General features: G+C 38.8%; 1 long non-coding RNA gene and 1 other non-coding gene across 2 annotated transcripts; both read right to left on the reverse strand.

The window, feature by feature from the left end:
- Positions 1–3,136: 3,136 nt before the first annotated feature.
- Positions 3,137–3,243, reverse strand: LOC133802738 (small nucleolar RNA R71). Its single transcript, XR_009877484.1, has one exon. It is a non-coding gene; the product is annotated as a small nucleolar RNA R71 (small nucleolar RNA).
- Positions 3,244–13,941: 10,698 nt separating this feature from the next.
- LOC133801127 (uncharacterized) lies at positions 13,942–14,463 on the reverse strand. The gene is made up of 2 exons (XR_009876743.1): positions 14,361–14,463; positions 13,942–14,194 (listed from the first exon to the last, which is right to left on the reverse strand). It is a non-coding gene; the product is annotated as an uncharacterized LOC133801127 (long non-coding RNA).
- Positions 14,464–24,230: the final 9,767 nt, after the last annotated feature.

Consider the following 24,230-nt stretch of genomic DNA (forward strand, 5'->3'; position numbering starts at 1 on the left):
TGTCCTGCGCCCATAGGCGCATGCGTTCGCACCTAGGCCAGCCTCGCTATGCAAGTCACCCTCGCTATGTGAGGGTGTAGCCTCTCTACGTCTCACATGTCCCGCGCCCATAGGGGCATGCATCCACACCTAGGCCAGCCTCGCTATGCAAGAGTGCAGCCTCGCATGGTCTCTCGTGTCCCACCTACATAGACCATTGCATCCAAACAAGGGTTTCCAAGGGTCATATGCTATGTCAGACCCTCAGAGGATCCCTAGCATCTTGTTATGCAAGATCTTCACTAGGCCTCCCGCATACATCTTGTCTCGCCACAAACACCCCGTGCCTCGTTGAAGAGGCCCTAATTCCCTATGAGAAGTAGGTGCCACCAGCGAGGCACCCCCGCACCTTGGTTTCTCATGACATGTAAAATTTGGAGCCTCCTTGATATGTGCATTAGGAACACTTGGAAACACCAAACGAGTATGTCAGATAATCATTAGGTGCCAAACATGAATTGATGAGGATGAATGGGTACAAGGTACATGTATTGATATGGGATGTACGATCATGAAGAGGATAGAGGCGTGGCCCTGTCATCCGCGTCTGACGAGTAGTGGTGGTATGAACTTGTACGAAGAGTGGAGGCACTACCTGAGCACCCCCGACCATATACAAGAGTCAACAGACGATGTCGTGCACCACTACTTTGGCATTGTCAGGGTAGACACCACTATGTCCTGAGCCACTATCCTGACCTTATACCTACATACGTCCTTGTCCCCTGGGACCTACTTGTATCAGGGGCCAATAGAGCCCACCTATAAATAGGTTTCGACCCCTCCGGTTAAGGGGTTGGAAAATTCATTGTATGGACAAACAATTAAGGAATATATGATCTTTGCTCCAATGTAATTCTGTATTTTCTTCTCTTTGAAGTTCTTTCCATCTTATTCTTGGCTATCTTTCACAACATAATTTGAGTGTTCTAACCTTATATCATTGACGAGTTCTTACCGTCAACAATGATCATGATGAAGCAACTTGTAACTAGATAATATTTATGTTGTCTGTTGATTTCCCTTGTAATGCAACAAAGTTTATGGATTTTTCTTCTTCATATATGTCTTTCATATTTAATATCTTATAATTTGGATTGTTAGATAATATTGCTTTGTGTAAGATGTGTCATTAAATTGTACACATCAAATGCTTAGAGCAAAATTATTATGTTTTGCCTTAAAATAAAGTTATTTGATTTTTTGTTGTTTCATTAGGTTGATTCACATTAAATACTTTGAAATTATATTGTTTTGAAAAGTGAAGAAAAATCCTATCTTTTTAGAATTAATTTGTGCTTAAAAGTATAAATCTATCAGGAAAATGATAGTTTGACTTATTTTAACTATCACTAAAACTTGGGAATCAATATACTAATAAGTATTATTAAACTTACATTTTGTGGATTCTAGTATCTTAATAATCTTTCTTTTACAACTTATTTTCAAATCATAATTGGTTTATTTTTATCCTCTTAAATAACTTTACTTTAAATCTTTTATTTTATGTTCATGACATTAAATCTCATCAATCTTTGGAGCTAGGTTAGAATTTATTAATTTTGGTTGAAGATAGTTTTCTTTTTATTTTAGACAACTCCTTTAGGTTCGACATCCTTGCTTACATGATCACTATTCTATATGAACGATTCGTGTGCTTGCGATATAAATATTTAAAACATACCCATTTTGGGACCATTATGTTTTTGGCGCTGTTGCCGGGGAGTTGCAAGAAAAGAAACGAACTTTTTCTCAAGGTTAGTGAATTCTTCTACTAGTTATTTAAATTTTTGCACTTAGAAAAAAAAACTATGTATACAAAAATATATAATTATATAAAAACTAAAAATAAAGACAAAAATAAAATTGGTTCTACCACCTATACAAAGGCTTACTTATATATTTATATTTATTGCTTTTTTTTAGTTGACGACACTTGTGCCTCCTTTCTATCTTTTTTAATTTTTATAGTTGATGACACTTGTGCCTCCTAATTTTCTTGTAGTTTTTATTCCTTGTATTTCTTTGTTAGTTGACGGCACTTGTGCCTCCTAACCTTTGTTGTAATTCTCTTTATTTATCTTGTTGTTATTTTTATTTTATGTTTTTGCAATTTACTAGTTGATGGCAATTTTACCTCCTAGTCTTTTATCTTATGTTTTAGTTGATGGCACTTGTGCCTCTTAATTTTTACCTTATTTTGTTATGGTTGATTGCATGCTATGCCTCCCTAGTCTTGCCTAATTTTTGTTAGTCTTATTTAATTTTACCTTATTTTTCTTTGTCTTTTATCCTATTATTGTGAAAAAAAACCTAAATCTTGTCCTTTTACCATAAGCAATTTTTGCTTAAAGGAAATTTGAACAAAATTCCCAATCCGCCTCTACTAATTAACCTTGGGGAGTTGTTTGTAGTACGCGAGTAAGTGGAATCAAATAGGCCTAGAGAAAGGTAAACCATAAAAATTATATTGTTGTGAAATCTCTAAAAATTCTAAGTATGCTTTGTGGTTGCAGTTTTAACTGATCTTCCACATCAGAAAATTGTTTGTTTGAGATCATCTTTGTTGCCTTGTTTGTAAAAATTGTATGCATCATTGGAAATGTAACTCTCAAAGTTGATTAGTAAAAAGACGTTTATCTTTTTTTTGAAATTGAAAGTGTCAGTAAAAATTTGAGCAACATGGAACCAATTGCTAATATTAATAGAAATATTGTTGATGAAAATGTTGTGCTTGAAAAAACTTTGCTTGAATATTTTGCACCCATTTCATCTAATGCTCCTTCATGTATTGTTTTTCCTACCACTTCTGCTACCCATTTTGAGCTTAAACCATCAATCATTCAATTGTTGCCATCTTTTTATGGGTTAGATAGAGAGGATCCTTACATGCATATCAAATATTTCTTAGAAATTTTCTCAACATTTATATTTCAAAATTTTTTCTGATGAGTCGGTCAAACTAAGATTATTCCCTTTTTCATTAAAAGAAAAATCAAAAGTTTGGTTAAATTCCCTTCCCACGAGATCTATAACTACATGGGATCAACTTTATAATAAATTCTTGCTGAAAATTTTTCCTATGTCTAAAACTAATAGTCTAAGGAGAGAAATCTCCGAGTTTTTTCAAAAAGATAATGAAGAGTTTTATGAATGTTGGGAAAGATTTACAGATTTATTATTAAAATGTCCTCATCATGGTTTTGAAAAATGGAGACTTGTAAAATATTTTTACGATGGTGTGACTCCCTCTAATCGTCAAATGATTCAATCTATGCATACTGGAATTTTTTGAAAATTTCAAGGACAAGAGGCTTGGGACGCCCTTGAAGATTTGTCTGTCAATTCACAATAATGGAATTATTTTGATCCTAGGTCTAGGTCAACTAATTCACCAAAAAGAGGAGGAAGTTATGAAGTAAAAGATGAATTAGACTTAAGAACATCATTGGACAAATTAATGAGAAAAGTAGAAGATTTAGCCATAAGCCAAACTATAAATTCTCCAATACAACCAAGAAAAGATGTTTGTTATATATGTTCTAGTCCTTGCCATAATGCCCAATTATGTCCTTCCTACCAAGAAGCCTTTTCTGAGGAGGCTAATGCTCTTCATTCTTATGGGAAACCTAATGATAGCCCATTTTCATCCACTTATAATCCAAATTGGAGAAACCATCCAAACTTTTCATGGAGACAAAACCAACCTCAAATGAATCAAGGGCACCAATACAACACGCACAACCAAACTCTTGCCCCACAAAATCAACCATATCCTCAACAAAGGAAACCTTCCTTAGAAGATACTCTACAACAATTTATGCAATCCACTCAACAAATCCTACAAAATCAGTCTCAATCGATTACCAAACTCAAGACACAAGTAGGAAAACTCGCTACTACTTTAGCTGATAGAGAAAAAGGAACACTCCCTAGTCAACCTATCCCAAATCTGAAAGGTCAATATGAGATAGGAAAGTTTAGTCATAATGGAGAAGTCAAATCAATTTCAACTTTTAGGTCCGGAAAGAACATTGTCAAACCCGATTACATACCCGAGGTTGAAAAAGAAAAAGAAAAGAGTCAACCTTCTAGTTCTAATGCCAATGGCTCTTCAAACAAGGAAACTCCAATCCATCCTTTCATTCCAAAAGCCCCATTCCCACAAAGATTACTTCCAATTAAAAAAGGCGGCCAATATAATGACATCTTAGAAGTTTTTAAACAAGTTAGTATCAATATCTCCTTCTTAGATGTCATTAAACAAATCCCTGCCTACTCTAAATTCTTGAAGAATCTTTGTACTATAAAAAGAAACAGTAATGTTCCTAAAAATACATTTTTAACTGAACAAGCTAGTTCCATTATTCAATATAAGAGTCTTGTTAAATATAAAGATCTTGGGTGACCCACAATTTCATGCATTATTGGTGATCATTTTATTAACAAGGCTTTACTTGATTTGGTTGCTAGTGTGAATTTATTGCCTTATTTTGTTTATAAGCAACTTGGTCTTGGTGAACTAAAACCTACTTCTATAACTCTTCAATTAGCCAATCATTCCGTGAAAATTCCTAGAGGCATTATAGAGGATGTTTTAATCAAAGTTGATAAATTTTACTTTCCTCTTGACTTCATTGTTCTTGATACTCAACTTGTGGAATATGTGCATGCTCAAATTCCTATCATTTTAGGTAGACCATCCTTAGCTACATCTAATGCAATCATTAATTATTGTAATGGTATTTTGAAATTATATTTTGGAAATATGACTGTTGAATTGAATGTTTTTAATGTTGCTAAATTTGTTGAGTGTGAGGAAGTGCATGAAGTTAACATGAAAGTATTTGTGAATATGAAGGAGATGACTTACTTGACTTTTGTGAAAAATACTTTGGTATGAACTTGCATGTTGATGATTCTAATGATGATTTGAATTCTTTTCTAGAGTCTATACCCTTAAATGAAACCAAAGTTGAACCTATTTCACCCTTAGATCATGTTCAATAAATTTCCGAGTCTCCAAAGTTAGAGCTTAAACCTTTGCCAGAAAATTTAAAATATGCTTTTCTAGGAGTGTTTGAAACCTTACCTGTTATCATAGCATCCACCTTAGATAAAGAACAAGAAGATAAATTGTTAGATGTCCTTAGAAAACATAAAGAAGCCATAGGTTGGACCATTGGAGACATTAAAGGAATTAGCCCATCCATAAGTAAGCATAGAATCCATCTAGAAGAGAACGCTAAAACCTCTCGGGAATGTCAAAGAAGGCTAAATCCAAATATGTAAGAAGTAGTTAGAGAAGAGGTCATAAAATTATTAGACGTAGGTATCATTTACCCTATTTCTGATGGTCAATGGGTTAGCCTAGTTCAAGTTATGCCTAAGAAGTCTGGGATCACAGTTGTTGAAAACGAGAAAAATGAATTAATCCCTACTAGAGTACAAACAGGGTGGAGAGTGTACATAGACTATAGAGTGTTACTAGAAAAGACCATTTTCCATTACCCTTTATTGATCAAATGCTTGAATGTTTAGCTGGCCATGCATATTATTGCTTTCTTGATGGGCATTCGGGATATAACCAAGTCCCCATTGCCCTAGAAGATCAAGAAAAGACTACATTTACATGCCCTTTCAGAACTTTTTCCTATCGTCACATGCCTTTTGGATTGTGCAATGCACCTGCGACTTTTCAAAGGTGTATGATTTCAATTTTTTCTGACATGGTTGAAAGATTTCTTGAAGTGTTTATGGATGATTTTTCTGTCTTTATTTCCTCCTTTGATGAATTTTTCCACCATCTTTCACTTGTTTTAATTCGTTGCAAAGAGAAAAGCCTTGTGCTTAGTTGGGAAAAATGTCATTTTTGGTCATGTAATCTCATCTGAGGGAATAAAAGTTGATAAAGCAAAAGTTGATCTTATTTCAAAACTTCCCCACCTAAAACTGTGAAAGAAATTAGATCATTTTTAGGCCATGTTGGTTTCTATAGAAGATTTATAAAAGACTTTAGCAAAATTTCTCGGCCTTTGTGCCATTTACTTGGAAAAGAAAATGCTTTTGTCTTTAATAATGATTGCCATGTTGCCTTTGAGAAATTGAAAAATTTGTTGACTACTACACCCATTATTCGAACCCTTGATTGGAAAATACCTTTATAAATAATGTGTGATGCTTATTATGTTATAGGTGCTGTCTTAGGATAAAGATTTGAAAAAATACCTCATGTAATTTACTATGCTAGCAAAACTTTAAATGATGCTCAATTAAATTATTCCACAATCGAGAAAGAATTAATTGCTAGTGTTTTTGCATTGGAGAAATTCAGATCTTATTTGTTAGAGTTTAAAATTATTGTCTATTCTGATCATGCTGCATTAAAATTGCTTACACGATCACTATTCTATATGAACGATTCGTGCGCTTGTGATATAAATATTTAAAACATACCCATTTTGGGACCATCAAGGTAGAACATGAGCGACCCCCAGGCTTATTGCAACCGCTTAGTATTCTAGAATGGAAGTGGGAAGAAATAGCCATGGACTTTATGACAAGACCACCACTAACAAGCAAGCTGCTTGACTCGACTTGGGTTGCAGTAGATAGATGCACAAAGTCAGCTCACTTCTTGCCTGTCAACACCACGTGCTATGCGGACCAGTACGCAGACATCTATGTTTGAGAAATGGTACGACTGCATGGAATCCCTAAGACCATAGTATCCGATAGAGGTTTGGTGTTCACATTATGATTTTGGGGAAGCTTGTAGCAAGCCATGGGTACCAATCTAAGTGTCAGTACGATATTTCATCGTCAGACTGATGGAAAGTTCGAGCATACCATACAGATTTTAGAAGATATGTTGCATGGATTAAGTATTTAAAACATACAATAACAACTACTAGGAAACGATCGGTATGGCGCGCTATGAGCTACTTTATGGAAGGAAATGTCAGTTGCTGTTACATTGGGACGAGGTAGGAGAAAGACAACTACTTGGACCCGAGGCTGTTAGAGAGGCTCAAGACGCAATGGAACTAATTAGGAAGCACATCCCACTGTTCAGAGTCAACAAAAGAGTTATGTGGATACCAAACGACAAGATGTGGAATTCAAGGTCATAGATCAAGTTTTCTTAAGGATATCTCCAATGAAAGGAGAGAAGTGATTCAGGAAGAAAGGCAAACTTAGTCCCCGATACATAGGTCCTTTTGAGATATTGCACAAGGTGGGACCAGTAGCATATAGATTAGCCATATTGCCAACTCTAGCAGATAACCACAATGCGTTTCACATGTCGATGCTGCGTAGATATGTGTCAGACCCATCCCATGTTCTTAGGTAGGATAGGTTAGCACTCCCAAAAGCCTAAGTTATGAGGAACGACCGGTTCACATCCTGGAGAAGGGGGTGAAGGAATTACGGTGGAAGAGCACAGAACGGGAGGTAACGTGGGAATTGGAGGAAGATATCCAAGCATGGTATCCAGAATTGTATGGTAAGTAAATTTTGAGGACGAAATTCTTTCAAGTAGGGGAAAATTGTAGTGCCTCAAAATTTTACTTAGTTTGATAGTAGTATCTTATGCTGTAGTATTTTAATTTTCGTGATATTGGTTCAAGCCGGGAATTATTTGGAAACTCATAGAGCTAGTTATGAATTTTATGAGTCTAGTCTATAGTTTAGAAATATTAATTTTATGACATGGTTTAATTAATGTAATTGGTCCTATAAATATTATTTATTATAACCTATGGTTTAGATAGAATAATTGAGAAGGTGACATTTGTCACATGTATGTTTATTAAGGATTAAAATGAATAAAAAAAATAAAGGATAAACCTAGGAAGTCTAGAACCTTCCCTCGAATGCTAGGACCTCGTATTACTGAGGCAAAGTAGTTTAAACAGCTTTAAGTGTGCTTAAAATGTGCAAAAACATGGTTTAGTACATCAGAGTAAGCTAATATATCGCAGCTATAGGAGCCGATATATTGCCTATGCTAATACGAAAAACACGTCGACTTTGCATGAAAGAAACCACGGAGCCTCGGGAAAACAATGGAGGCAATATATCACCTAAGGGGCGATATATCGGCTCCAGTAGCCATTTTTGAAACTCCGTGGAATTCGAAGCTAGAAACAACCCTCAACAACTTGGACTTGTTCTTAAACGATTTTGATCGAGTTCTAGGCATTTGTTGAGCAAAAAATTCCATTTCTATTCATTTATTTATTCATTTTAATGGGAGTTAGTTTCACTCATTTAACTCTATAAATAGGACCTTTAACTTAGCCATTTTCATCATCTTTCAAACACTTCTCAGAGCCTCTAAGCTGTCAATTTCGTTCTAAAGATAAACACTAGGGTTTGGGGTTAAAATCTTTCAAATCTAAGCTTTTTTAAACACTTGGGAAGTAAGCTATAGTGTGATTTCGGTGTTTGAGGTACAGATCAAACCTCTAGCTATCTAAGGTACTCTTAATCCTCAAATCCTACTTTGTTCTTATTATTCATTTCTTTCAGTTCAAATCCTAATTTGTTATAATGGCGTTTGGTTATGTACTCGGTATCTTTGAAACTTAAGATTTTGGTAAGTATTTATTTTAATGGTTTAGATCTTCTCTTCATCTTCTTTCTTTAGGAAACTTGTGATTTTTAATGTTTGTTTTAGGAGTTTCCAATCCCACACTTGTCTCTAATATCCCAGTTTTGGTAAGGAAAATAAGTTAGATTTTATGTGCTATGTGTTTGTATGTGCATTTTTTTTTTAAGTTTATAGTCACTTGGGAAATATGGTTACTTAGATAGCAAATCCCAAGATTTTTATCGTTATCATAGACTATAGTTGTGTCTAAACCTACCTCTAAAATAGTAGTTAAGAGGACTATAGCGGTTTTATTGCATACTATGATAATGAGTTAATGACCATTAATATTGTAGTCTACTTTATGTTTTATATTTTATGATTTTAGTAGTTTTTCCTTACTGGGCATTAGGATCATTCCTTTTTATTTAGATTGTGCAGGAAAATGAACATGGAAGGCGGAATGGATTCAAGGTGGCTTTGGCTTGTGTATTGGGTGAGGAACTGATGGGATTGATCGAGGATGACGTTATTTATTTTTGATTCTTTTGAATTATGTTGTTAAAATTTCTGCACTTAGTACTTTGAATATTTAAATAAATTTTTTGTTTTCTTTATTACTTTATGTATGAACAATGGGATCCCGTACTTTTGGATTTTTTATAATAAAGTTTTATTATTTTATGTATGCATTCAAAAGAAAGTAGTATGTCTTAGTAGTTTTAAAGGTCCGAGGTCTTTCAATTAGTCTCGTCTTTATAGGTTATTAGTTACTGTTATCCAGATTTCCGGATAGCGTTTAGATTGATGTCCTCGGGGAAGCAGAATTATCGATGTCTTTCATGGTAGGTGACCAGAGCTCGCGGATGGACAGAAAGGCTTCGCCTCTCCTGTGTAGCATCCGGATTACTCTTCCAAACAAGCACAACACGGAAACTCGTCGACTCTCCCGGACTCCCTAAGGATACCCCTCGGGGAGGCCCCTTCCAGGAGAGGCTCTTCGAGTGGTCTCCGCGGAAACAGTTCCGTGCCTCGCACAGAACAAAACCGAACGGTCGAGTCCGGGAGAAGGCATATTTGGAACGATATCCGTTTGACACAGAATCCCGCCTGACACGCCCGTCAGGTCAAAGCCGCACACATCCCAGCACGCCTAAGGGTACCTTTTCGCCTACTGTTCCGCTGACAACTTGGAAAAGACGGCTGACTTTGTGTGTTCCCCATACTTTCACGTAAATATACCCACATAGAGTCTTGTAGCCATGCTACTACAGTAATTGTATCCCCTATTTATGGCTGGTGTAATTAAGACTCAGGTACGTAGAGAAAAACCCTAATCCGAAACCCTAGCTATAAAGACCCCTTCATTTTACAAGAAGAGGGACGACCGACAAATCACATAGCAAAAACTCTACTAAAATCTCTCTAGCTTCATCTTCTTCAAGAGAACCCGAGAGAAACACTGTGAGTGTGTGAAGTTCTTGTGCACCAGCCATCTTATTGTAACCTTTTCCAAATATAATAACATCGACTCGTGGACTAGGGCTTGTTAACGCCTGAACCACGTAAAAACACTGTTTGTTTAGTTACATTTCAGCATTTCTACAGTTCTTATCTTTTTATTATTCTGTTAGTTATTCGTTTCCGAAAAACTCGGTAAACAGTTACTTAACCTCTCGTCATCATCACTATACATGTCCGCAAACTAACAACTATGATGTGATCAAAATATATATAATATTAATATAACTTAGCTAAAAGCATAAAATAAATATTCAGAATCTTTGTCTACTTTAGTTACTCATGATCCCTTTAAAAATATTAATAAATATATTATAATATTTTTTGCTTGAAAATATATCATAAATCACAACCTTTTGTACCACCCAAGCACTCACACTATTACTAGCATGTAGGGCACCAATCTTTCTTTTATTTATTATTATTGATTTGTTTTTGTGTTAGGTCATTTTAAATTTAATTATTTAAATGTTAAGTCTTTAATTGTTTAATTGATTTTTAATTATTATTAAATACTTAATTAATTTGTAAATTTTTGTGCATGAGTTTTGATTGTGTGCATGTGTGTGCATGGTTAGCAGTGATAGACTTATTGATTGTGTGTGTGGATGTACATGGCATGCATGGTGAGCATGCAAGAGAATGTCATGAACCTAGACCAAATAGTGAAAATGTTAGTAAATTCCCTATTTATAGAAAAATTATCAAGTAGAAATAATTTCTAGAAGGCATGTTCACACAATTGAAAGGAAAAAAAAAAGAAACAAAATATGTAAGCGAGAACCCTCCATCTGCCCCTGGAATTTGCAACAGATGTTTGCTGGCATGCAGACAAGACTGCAAAATCAGGAGGAGGAGATTAAGTGGTTGAGACAATGAGTTCTGTCAGGGAATGCTGTTCCGTATGTTTTGATAGAAATAGCACCAGTTTCCATTCAACCTGAGGGGGGGAAGATGGGAGTTACTATATGAAAGATTCCAGAAGCATCATCCTCTAGTTTTTGAGAAAGACTTGGATCCGTTCAGAGCTGAATAGTTGATGGGCATGATTAGCTCCATCCTTGACTATATGGGAGTAGTAGGCAATGATACAGTGGCTTGTGACACATATAGGCTGCGAGAGGATGCCCGAATGTGGTGGGAAGTGGTATCCAAAACACAAAATGTTGTCATGATGGGTTGGGAGGAATTCAGACAATTATTCAATGAAAGGTATTACTGTGACGCAGTTCGAATTATGAAGACCAATGAGTTTATGAACTTGGTTCAGGGTAGTAAGATGGTCACGAAATATGTTAATGAATTTGATGGGTTCGCCAAATTTGCTTTTGATTTGGTACCAACGGATGTGGCTCGGAAGGAATGATTCATTTGAGAATTGAACTCTGGGGTAGCCCAGAGAGTTGGGATCTCTCCAGTACATGAGATTTCTACCCATGCTCAGGCGGTAGGGAGGGCCCTTATTATAGAGGACATAGAAGATGAGATATGGAGTGAGAGTGTCGTAGGGCAGGGAGCTCACACCACAAGAAAAAATGCTTTTAATAACATCGAAAATGTGTTATCAATACATACGATAATACTTTCTGATGTGTTAAGACCGACTATGTTATCGTAGGTTAGGGTACTTTACATAACACTTTATCAGTGTTATACAGATGTGTTATTGTACTATCAACGATAACACAATTTCTGTGTTATTTTAATATATTGATAAGTGTTTAATTATGTTATTTATAGTCGATTATATAACACTTTTTTTGTGTTATACTACACTTTAGTATAACATTTTTTTTGTGTTATACTACACTTTAGTATAACACATTTTTTGTGTTATACTACACTTTAGTATAACACATGTGTTATATTAGATTAGAGAAACATAATCTTTTTTTACTTCCACAAAACTAGGAAAACAAATATGAAAGTTGAAGCAAAAAAAGGTAACATAAATAGATTTTTATCAATTACTCAAATGGAATTACAATATTTAGTCTACTAGTCTAGGCTTAAGAAATCATATTACAACATAATTTATGCCCAATTCAGATTCCTTTATTACTAAATACAAAACAAGAAATGTATACAAAAATTAGTGAAATACATTCTTCCATTCTAAAGGCCTCAACTACAAATGTTGTCAAGAATTGCTCCAAATAAATCATCTCAATATACCTGCACATTGTAGAAAAAAAGTCATTTTATTATTAAGAACATAAGACTTAAGATAGTTTCCACCTGTAAGCATATAAAGTTTAAATTAAATTTGTAATAACTCCAAAACTTGACGAAACAGCAGGGTATAGCAAGATGCATCGAATCTCATATCTCATTTAAAGGAGAGGTGTAATAGAATATGGAGCTCAAACAGGTACTAAACTTTAGACCTAAGCATGCTTGGTACTCCAATAGTAGAGACCCCCAGAAGTAGAAGAAAAACAGAAGCTAGATACTAAAAATCAAACACAAAATAAGACAAAAAATCGTTCAGATCAAACCACTATATTCACATAAGCATGTAGAAAAACATAAACAAAATAAAAGAGAGAATTGGTAACTAACAGCTAGCTGGGTATAACTGTGATTAAATTAGCTTTTAGCCAACTAGTACAAGCCATCCCTTAGGTGCCTAAACTCACAACCAGTTAAGTCTATCAATCTCAGTGTCTATACATGCAATTTATGCCATGAAATACTCCCAAACAGACGAGACAACAACAAGCTAATAACAATATATATACCAAATGTGTCATTAAATAGAAATTCTTATTTCTTCAAAGTAATCAGACTATAGACAATTTTGAGTTTACTAAACATTGTTTATAATTAGTCATCCAACATAAAAGTTGAAAATTGCTGCAGTGGAAGAAGCTATAAAAACAGAGGAAACCAAAGCACATGCATATCTAGAATTATCAAAGGAAGTACAACATCAAAAGCAAACCTAAATGTACCATCAGAAGCAAGAGAAATGGTAGACATAACAACATCAATAAAACTAGAAGCAGAATAGGACAAGTCTGAAGCTTGAATTAAAAAAAAAATCACTACTAAGATACCAAAATGAATTAAAAAAAACTGAAGCTTGAGAAGATGAGATTTTCAGATAACCAATACTAGACTAGTTAGAATCTCACATCCAATACTGGAGGAAGAAACCTAAATAATTAAATAATTAAAAAGAAACTAAGACATACCATAAACAACATGACACAGGCATTATTTGAAGTAAACAACTAAATTATTGCCAAGAGAAAAGAAACACAGGACTGTGTAATTAACAAATTCCATAATGCTAACCTTCACAAGATCTCCTAACTCCTTGCTGCATTCTAATTTGTCTTTTGCTAGCCAATTTTCCAACAAATTATTCTTGTTCTGGCTCACAACAAGACGTGATAGTTCCAATGACTCGAAAGCATTAAGCTTTCCTCTGGTCAAGAGAGTACCAAAATACTGCAAAAGGGGTGGTGTTTGCCCAGTTTGTCCAGGAACACTCTGCAACAATAAGAATAAGAATTAATTACTAATCATAAAGGTTTAGTATAACTTAAAAGTATTGTAATATCCAATTCCACTTCTATTCGAGCTGCCTGATACTGTCTTTTTCCAAGTAATTGACTGGTACTTTTATCTCAATTAGGTTCATAAATTTCCAATTGTTTAAAAATTATAGAAACAACCATTTGAAATTGGTCTCCGATCCCCAGCCCTCTAAACAAATGGAAATAGCCATTTTGACAGGTATCCCATAGTAACAAACTGCCACAATATGGAATGCCACGTTCTGTATCATTGACAGAGAGTTTGTCTATTCTACAGTCTACACAACCTGAATTTGAGAATTACTTTAAATATACATAGTAAAAAGTTACAGAATAACTTGACACCAACATGACAACAAAAGCAAAGTGGAAAAACCTGAAATTTGGCAATTGTATCAGGAGTACGAAGAATTCCTTGTGGAGACTCAGCAGCAAGTTCAACAGCTTCTTTATACTTCGTTTGCGCAAACAGTTCTTGGAATCGCTGGACAACCTGAAATCATTCATGGAATATTAATTTGTGATGAACCAACAAAAGGATGTAAAAATTATTCATCAAGACAGAAAGAAAGGAATAAATTTCTGATTAAGATTCTAGACCTATCAAACATTTTTGTTTTTTTTAATAAAGGGGGTGAATTAAATAATACTAAGCTAACCTGGTTGGGCACCAAGATCTATAACATGCAGCTTTGATGTAATTTGGCCAGCATCAAAAGTCTTTGTTGCAAAGGAAATGAGAGTAGAAGGATTCTCATTCCATGGAACCTGTATAAATTCGACAATCAATCAACAAATATGCATATATGATATGCATACCAAGTGCAATAAAAAACAAGAGAATTAAGAGAGATAAAGAGAGGGAGAAGTTAATTTACGCACTTTAAATTGTGCAAAAGCAGCAGCATGAGCTTCCAGAGCTTGACTTCTCTGTTGTTCCACTGAAAATAGTTGCATATTCCCTTTGACCAGATTTTGCCTCTGCAAACAGAGCAGAGAAATAAATCAAGTACAAGAAATAAGACAATTAAAGCTCAGAGTTTGCCAAGCAATCAATAAGGTATTAAAGCATGTTGCAGGAAAATTCAAAAGGACCATTTGGACAAGGCTCTTTGGCACTAACTAGTTACAGGAGAAGCATTCCCTTCTATTCCAACTACATGGATTACATCATTTCAAATGTAACATATATATATACCAAGATCATCAAATATATTGGCTTGATGAGGATTTCCCTATGAAAAATCTATACATAAAGCATATCTGCATATGAGTATCAATCTACTAAATGATGTTACAATATATAAAAAAATCAAGAACAACACCATAAGAGGGCAATCTTTTTCAATCTACTATACAAAATGCAGAGCACAATATACTGATTGGAATAAAAACCATGATAATATAAATGATTAGTGTCATTGCAGGCCATAATTGTTAAAAATAATTTAAATTTCTAACTAGATATGCAATAATAAAATTAGACCCAATCTAATTAAAGAAAATAAAAGATTGCAGATTACATTCATTGAAATTGTGTGAGAGACAGATATAGATATATGTAACCAGGTATTGTAATTTTAGATTTGGATTTGGGTTATTGTAATTTTATGCTACATATGTAACCAGATATTCCTTTGAGAAATGATTAAGTTTTATTAATTCCTTTTTATAAATTATTAATGATTTAGATTTTCTTTTCAGATTTTGTCTTAATCATTATCTCATTTTCTTTCTTTTTTTTGCCTGACTTTCAATAAGGTTTTTTTTTTTAAAATGGGGTTGAAGGAAGCAGATAGGTTAATCAAATTCTAAACCAAGTGGTGAATTCAAATAAAGTCAAAATAGAAAATTCACTACAATGTTTGAGATTACTTCAAAATTAAATGTCCACAACCAAAATTTCAAAGCAAATCCTTAAATCAAAACATAAAATCCATCACAGTAAACTCAGAACAACAAATATAGCATCAGAAAACTTAAAAGAGCTAAGTTTCCCACTTCAGAGCTGTGAAAATTGTGACCTTGGTTTATCTTCAACACTAGGTCTAACTGCAGTATTTATAGATGGATGAACTTTGTTCATATTGGTTTTTGCAATTGTTGGGCCACTCTTTCTTTTTGTTTCAGACTTACTCTGAGAGCTAGTTCTATAAGTAATTTATATATAGGGTCCTTTATTAATATATTTGGTTGTTTCTAATCAAATGTTACAAAGATTTTAGCAAATTAAATAATCTGGGGTAAAAATCAATTTTAATTGAAATTCTTGGATATCTATACTTGAAGATCTAAAGAAATAGATGACTTCCAGCCAAAAGTTAATAGAACCTTGCAAGAATGCTGGGGACGACCAACATATAATTAGTGGTAAGAACAGGCTGCATTCCTGCTGGGTTGATATTAAAAGGAATATAAGGCTCCACTTCAGTGACTCAAGAGTCATCTCTGTGAGAAAAATAAAGTCAGTAAGCTCCAATATGTAGTGCAAATAGCTTCTAAACCCATATAAGTTAATTACCCACCAACATGCAACAACATATAATTATCTTACTAATATATTGCATATATTTGGGAAAAAGGAATTATAACCCCAGTTGACACATGCATAACTTGCTGAATATATGAAGGACCAAAAATCTAAGTAGTGAATGAGTATTACCTAGTAGCCGATGCAAGTTTAAAACCATAGTATTGCAGCTTTACTTTCCTGCAACCTTCAGTTACCACAACTGCCCACATAGTGACAAGGGTAAAACACACCCAGCAAATGTAGTACATATGGACCCCAGCTCATAATACTTCCTGCAACAAATATTGAAATGCTTAACTCAACAAGTTCCTGAAATACATATGGATCCAAACTAACACATTCCAGTCTTGAGGTAAAATGAGCAAGCTTCAGTTTCAGGCACATGGGGGTGCCCCCATAGCAGTCTTCATTGGATGGTGATATTTCCAATTGGATTTAAACTTACAATCCCCTGTTTTTAAGAAGAAAGTACACATGGGGGTGCCTCCATAGCAGTCTTCATTGAATATTTTATATTATATACTGGACACATTCCACAATGTGTAGTTTAATTATTTTGACATAGTAACAACAGTTTTAAATGAGATGCCATAACCCACACAAAAAGATTAGTCTGAACTTGAAATGGCTTACATGATACATTTAGTTCAAACCTTCACTATTATGTGAAGGACATGTCGTTCCTATGAAAAAAATGAAAAGAAAAATTTCTCATTGATTATAATTTGTTTAGAAACCGACATTGCCAAAATCCTAAGGTGTCCTTGAATATATTTCTGAATAAATTTATTTCACTACTTTGCATCAACCAAAGCATAGACCCAAATGCCAAAATTTAATTAAGTTGAACGACTGATGCTAATGTCAATTGAGTTTGATGACAGACACTAAAACAAGACAAACCATGATACAAATAAAGGTAATAATTTGTTTTAAGTGTAAAGAATCTCAATATTGAATTATTTGTCATTATTATTGTTCACAGTAAATCAGATATCTATATAACTAAAACATATCCTCCTTTCTGTTGGTGGGCAGTAACTGATATTGAATAATTGACACTGTTTAAATCAATGTAAAGAAGATAAGGACAATGGAAATAAGTAGACCAGAAATAGCTGCATCAGCCTAGAGAAATATGACGATTAGAGAAATTTAAAAGATTAAAGCAATTTCAATAGAAATATTGGGTTATAAGAGGCTACAAATACTCTGTTTTCTTAAGATCCTTGTTCTGCTTGAAGTTGACCCAGGAAAGAAGACTATCCACAATGCCAGACTTTGCCACTGCAAGTTCAAAAGGTAAAACATAAACAAAGATACAGAAAGTAATGATAAGAGTGCATCTACATAAACAAGCAAAGAGCTTCCCGAACCTTTCTTTAATAACTCTGGTGGGAGTTCACATTTAAACCCAAAACTGCTTGGACGAATGGTAAGAGTTCCACCCTTCATTGTGGCAATCGAATTTACAAAGCTAACCTGGTTTAACAAGAGAAAACAATCAAAATAAAAAACCCTTAAAAGTGCAGAACAGCATCAAAGTACTCTCATTTAAAATAAAAATTCAAATACCTGTTGAAATTGCCCATCACTAAGGCTCACTGTTGACGGTGAGAACTCGTCAACTAAGTTGAGTTGGAAGAAATTATCAAGTAAGGATCGTCAATAAAAAAGCTATAGAAATCAAAGTAATAGCTCAAGAACAATGACAGAATGACAATGGAGAAATCAATCAATCTTTCATTCACTTTCAAGCCTTTGCTACAGTAAAACACCCAACCCCCTTTCAGATGGTGTTCGAGTTCATTTTATAGTAGCCTCTAATGGCCTTAGGTACATGGTGGTCTAGGAGACCAAGTGGTACATAAGTACTATGTCAGGGGAGTGGCTTAAGAGGTTGTGGTCGTACATCCAGTACAGGAGCAGGTGTCAGGAGGATGTCTCCACTACTTGTTTGTACCCATGTCTGATGAGTGGTGGCAGGCATAGTGGCGCAGGTGGTAGTGGTGTCGACTCTGACCCTTGGCCGTAGACGTACGGGCCATAACTCTTATCCCAGCAGTCCCACTGGTACTAGTGTCTGTACTCAGTTCTAGGTCGTAAAAGTATGTCCCATTCGACTCGTACTGGAGCCTCTAAGCATAGGGGTCTCAAGGTGTAAGGAATAGGACCCTTGGTGTGTGTTATGGTTGTGGCGTGAGGTGGGGATCTTGGGTCCTTGGCACGAGATGCTTGAAGCCTCCCAAGGTCCCTCACGAGTCTGAGTGATAGGCATGTGGCCTTGACGGGTGTCTAAGGATGCGTGGCGAGACGCCCTCCTTGCGACCCCCTTGGTGGTGCGGCTCCCTTGGTGCATGGCTCTGCTCACGTGGCCACTAGGTGACGTAGCTCTCATTCCTTCGCGAGGCCCCCTTGGAAGGCCTATTGATGGCACGACTCTCTTGGCTGTTCACGAGGCCGAGTGTGCTGCGGATGTGACCCCCATGAGGCCATGGGTGCCGAGGCTCGGTGATGGGGCTACCTCGGTGAGGCCACTCGGGCCTAGATGGCGAGGCCACTCTGGGGCCATGGGCGAGGCCACCACTCGGGCCTAGATGGCGAGGCCACTCTGGGGTCATGGGCGCCGAGGCTCGGCCGAGCGAGGCCATGGAGATGCGCGCGCGAGGTGGGCCGCGCGCCTGGGGTACCACCGAGCGACGCCAGGGAGACGCGAGCGAGGTGGCCGAGCGACGCCGGGGGATGCGCGCGCGAGGAGGGCCTCACGCCTGGGCCACGGCCGAGCGACGCCTGGGGGGTGCGTGCGCGAGGTGGGCTTTGCACCTGGGGCATGGCTGAGCAAGGCCATGGTGACGCGGCTGGGACCTAACGCATCACGAGTTGATCCGAAGTTGCCGTCAAAGGATGATGGGCCTTCACGGGATCTTTTATGGGCGCAGAATATTGAGCGTCCAGACTTGCCCCCCAGTCTAGGAGAGGACCTTTAGGTGCTCTTGTAGACTATTCACCTTGATTCTTATAAATAGGCCCTCATGCATGGCCTAATATTTTCTCCTTACTTCTTTGGCTTATTGGTTTGGAGAGCCCTTCCATTTTCAAGAGGTGAGGGGTTCAATCCCTCACAACCTCATTTTTGCCATAGTTCTTTTTATTTTACTTTTTCACTTCATTTTCATCATTTCATCATCATCTTTTTTTTTTTTTTTTTTTTTTTTACATATGAGCTAATTTCTTGGCATGACTATTTGAAGACTAACACATCTTTCTGGTCCATTCTTGCAGACGTGCATTTTTGACCCTTTGGTGCTTTTCGCCCCTCGACCTCCTTTTGACCCCAACTTCGCTCTCTTAACGGCTTGAGGTATATTTTCTTTCCTTCTCCCCCTTTTTTTTTATCGGGTCCAAACTAGTATTACTCGGGATGGGGTACCTTAGCCTGAGCTTGTGGTGAGTTTGACGATATACACGCCCCTCTTTTTTATACCCTGTAGTGGGCTGTTTAGGACACCTGCATCTAGAGATATTAAGCCTATTCCTTTGTGTTTTGTAGCCATCCCCTCATTTATACGCGAACCCCTTTTCGCTTTCGGGACGAGGTCTCATGACCAGTGACGGCCCGTCCGACATACCTCCGGGGGCTGAATTTATTGACCTGTCCTCAGACTCAGAGTCCCCTGAGGGCAATCCTGACCAAGACTATGACTCCTTAAGGCAGGCCCGCATCCGCCACCTTGAGTACATTGCTGAACTTAGGCGCAAAATTTGGGTAGTGGAGAGCGAAATTGACTCGGTGTCCAGAGGAGACAGGGGACCTTCACCCCCAGACCTTAGTGACCATATAGCGCGCCTTAGGATGACCCTTTTTGAATTGCGGTGGGAGTTAGAGTTTATGGAGGGACACCTTCCGCCAGAACCTCCCAACCCCTCCTCGCCTGATGACGGTCATGGGGCTGCTAGCGCCTCTCCATAGCCCCTAGTCTCAGTTTTTCCTAGCTTAGTGCTTCCGCCATCGCTCCCTCGATGGAAAACTCTTGCTAGGAAGAAAAAATGGAGGGTTAAGTGTTCTGCCTCTTCCTCACATCTTTCTTTTGATTTTGCAGATATGCCGAAAGCACGCCGACAGGTCTCTATCCAGGAAGAGGACGACGCCCCTTTACTGGTGTCCAGTCTGGTGTCACATGTGTCTGCGAACAAATTGAAGGAAATCGTGAAGCACTACCGTGTTCCTCTAGAATACGCCCTATATGCTCCTCAGGAGGCTTGCCGGGCCGACCGCCCCAGGGAGGGTCTGGTGGCTTTGAGCGAACACATCTTGAAGGCGGGTGGCACCATTCCTTTGCACCCGTTTTTTGTGGCGGTACTTAACTACTTCGACCTGGCCCCCCTTCAGCTGTCACCCAACAGTTGGTTGACCCTAAGCTGCCTTTTTGTCTGGTTCAAGGAACGGGCTAACCGCGCTCCTACGGCGCAAGAGGTGCACTTCCTGTACAACCTCATGGGATCACCCAGGTCCAAGGGCTTCTACTACCTGCAGAAAGACAATAGCGAGCTCCCCCTGATAGAGGGCTCAGTATCCAACATGGGGTCTTGGAAACAAGACTTTTTCTTCGTAGAGGGCCCTCTTTCTGTCAGTGAACACTTTCGCGACGGCCCCAGTAAGTACCCTGGTCCTCCTTTTTTTTTTCGTTAGAACTTACTGTTTTGCATTCCTGCTTGCACTGACATTGGCGTGGATCATGCAGAGCAATTTGCTGCTCCTTCGGTCATTGGGACAGAGGCGGAGGCCGTAAATGACCTCATTAATGCAGACTCCGCCCTGAAGAAGGCGGCATCCTTATTTACCATGGCATATCTCAACCGCCACCACTGTCCCCGGTCTCGGACCCCAAGCTCCTGTGGTCAATTACTGGGTCTAAGAAGACTACGGCTACGCCGGCCGAGCCGTTCCTAGAAAAATGGTGAGGCCGAGGAGGAGCTGGAGGATGCCCCCCTTGAATGTGGGGGATCTCACCAGCGCCCCCTGTCCCCCGGGGGATGCCCCCCTTATGGCTCCTACGACCAGGACATGGCCTTTCAACCTCAGGACCAGCATGTCACACCGGGATGTTATGCTTCCCCTGGCCTTGAGGGCTGCGACGCCTTCCCTCAGGTTCCTCATGGCATTGGATCACCGGGGGTTGATTTCGTCGACCTTGCGGAGCCCCCCTCTAATCTACCAGGGTCTCAGTTTTTCCCCTTCACTGCGCCCCCTCCTGCTTCGGCGAGCGGGTCGTCTGTCCTCCTCCAACCAAGTGCCCCCAGTACGGAGGGGGAGCCTTGGGTGACTCGGATGGCATCATCTTACGGACAGCGATACACTCAAATTTCCTCAAGCCTTCCTGTATCCAACTGGAGGGGTCTAGGGAACGTGACTCAGTCGGACCCTTGGGACAGCCTAAGGCGCGCTGCGACCTGGGTGAGTTCCTGCACCTTGCATCGGTCATTATTATGTATAGATGTACATGTGTTTTTATTTTTGTTACTTATTGTTGATGCCATTAACTTTCTTGTGCAGGCCTACACCGTGTCTCTACGGTATGCTGACACGTCCAGCACCCTCTCCGCATCTACTGCTGAGAGGGATTGCCTCACAGCCCGGGTCCAGGAGCTCGAAAATGAGCTTAATGAAACTAAGGCCAAGTTTTCAAAGGCCCGGACTAAATTTTCCAACTTGTTCTCAAAGAGGGAGAAAGTAAGGGCTAAGACCAAGGAGCTAAAGGGCAAGGTTAAACGCTTGGAGTGCGAACTCCAGGAGGCCAAGACCACTGCAGCTGCGTCGCATCAGAGAGTTACCCAATTGGAGACCGAAGTCGAGGCCCTTAGGGCCGAACTACAGTCAGCGCAGGAGAGGAATGCTTCCTTGGAGTCGGAGAGGGCTTCCTTGGAGGCGGCGAGGGCTTCCTTGGAGGCGGAGAGGGTCACCACCGAGCGCAGGTCCATAGATCGTGCCCTTTACAATGTGTGGAGGAAAGATCCTAATTTCGACTTCTCCTCTTTTGGTAAACATGTCGTTGCTCGAGCGGCCCTGTGGAGTGCCCACATTAGGAGGCCCTGAAGTAGTCTTTCTTCTTTTTTCTAACTTTGTAATATCATTATCACTGCTACTTTTCTTTTGGTAACTCTTGTACTATCTCAAGAACTCTCTTTTCTAATGTATAAATACATGTGCTGCTGTTTATTTCTTGTTCTACTGCATTTGAGGCCCTTTTAAGCCTGCGTTTGAGGCCCTTTTAAATCTATCACCTTTTTTATTTACCAGGCTGAAGCTCCTTTGGAGCCCATGTGAAAGGGTTCACTAAGACCTCTTTTAGTGCCTCTTGATTACTTTTATAAGGATATTTTGACCCCTTGTGTCCTAGCTATCCTTTTATATATTTTTGCGCGCGCTTATTATTTGTTGCGAGAAGCGTCCTTCTCGTCGTTATTCATAGTACTATTTTTGCAAGGGTCTCTTTTGGGACCCTTTTTGGCTAGGTGGCCGCTCTAGACTTATTATAGTCGTTACCATACATTTTTTGTAAGTCCCTATGGCCTCACTTGGTGTTCACAAGGGTAGCTAATCCTTATGATCCCAAGGGATGCCTTGTAAGGACTTCGTGTAAGGCCTTAGTATAGGGGGTCCTTCCGGGATCCCCCATCAAAGGGTCCATTTGTTTTTGGGTCACTTCCTCCTGATGGAGGGCTCTTGTTGGGATCCTCTTGGTAGAGGGTCCTTTTTTAGGGGCCTCCTCTTTAGGAGGGCTAAGGGTGCTCTTGGTAGAGGGTCCCTTTTAGGGGCCTCCTTTTTAGGAGGGCAAGGAGAAGGGGGGCAAGGGATCCCTTTTAGGATCCTTCGTTAGAGGGCCCTTTTTAGGTTCCCCTTGCCAGCCGCATGCTGTTGCCTCCTATCCTGCCCCCCAGGTGTCTGGTGGAATTTATTTCGGCAGGCACTTTGGCTGATGCCTACGTAGCGAAGGAAAATAACACATGAAGTTGCAAACAGTTTCACCCATAACATGCAGTTTCATTCATCACATTCATAGCAAACAGTTCATCCAAACAGTTGCAACGGTACATATGAGGTTTTCATAGAAAATAAAATAAAAAGACTCACACCTACTTAGGAGGTTATCTAAGTAACCTCTTTGATTCCTCCTTATCATATTAGGATAGCGTGCAACACTTGTCCTTTTACCATCGGACGTGGGCGCCTTACTGGTAGTACTTCCTTAGGTGCTCTGCGTTCCATGCTCGGGGTATGATGGTGTCGTCCATGTGCGCCAGCTTATAAGTGTTCGGGGGTATGCACTGAGCAACCTGGTAGGGCCCCTCCCAGTTCGCCCCCAGCACTCCTGCTCCTGGGTCTCGTGTGTTAGGGAGTACCTTCCTCAGCACCAAGTCGCCTACTCTGAAAGTCCTCTCTCGCACCCTCGAATTGTAGTACCTTGCAGCGCGCTGTTGGTATACTGCCACCCTCATTTGTGCTTTTTCTCTCTTCTCTTCAAGCATGTCCAAGCTTTCGGCCAGAGCTACGCGGTTGGCCTCGTCTCCATATGCCTTTACTCTGTGGGACTCAACCCCCATCTCAACCGGGAGTACGGCCTCGCACCCATAGGCCAAGGAGAATGGGGACTCCCCAGTAGTCGTGCGTGGGGTGGTTCTATAAGCCCACAACACATTTGGTAGCTCATCTACCCAGGCTCCCTTCATCTTTTCTAGCTTTGCCTTCAAGTTCTTCTTAAGGACCCTGTTTATAGCCTCCACCTGTCCATTGGCCTGGGGGTGCACAACCACGGAGAAACTCCTCCTTATGCCCCTTTCCCTACAATATTCATCGAAAGCTCCTCCCTCGAACTGGGTACCATTGTCAGAAATAATTTTGTAGGGTACTCCATATCTACAAACAATGAATTTGTTGACGAAAGAGGTGATGTGTTTGGCGTTTATCTTCACAAGGGTTTCTGTTTCTACCCACTTA

Source organism: Humulus lupulus, chromosome 9 (genome assembly GCF_963169125.1).
Source record: "Humulus lupulus chromosome 9, drHumLupu1.1, whole genome shotgun sequence".
Lineage (NCBI taxonomy): Eukaryota > Viridiplantae > Streptophyta > Magnoliopsida > Rosales > Cannabaceae > Humulus > Humulus lupulus.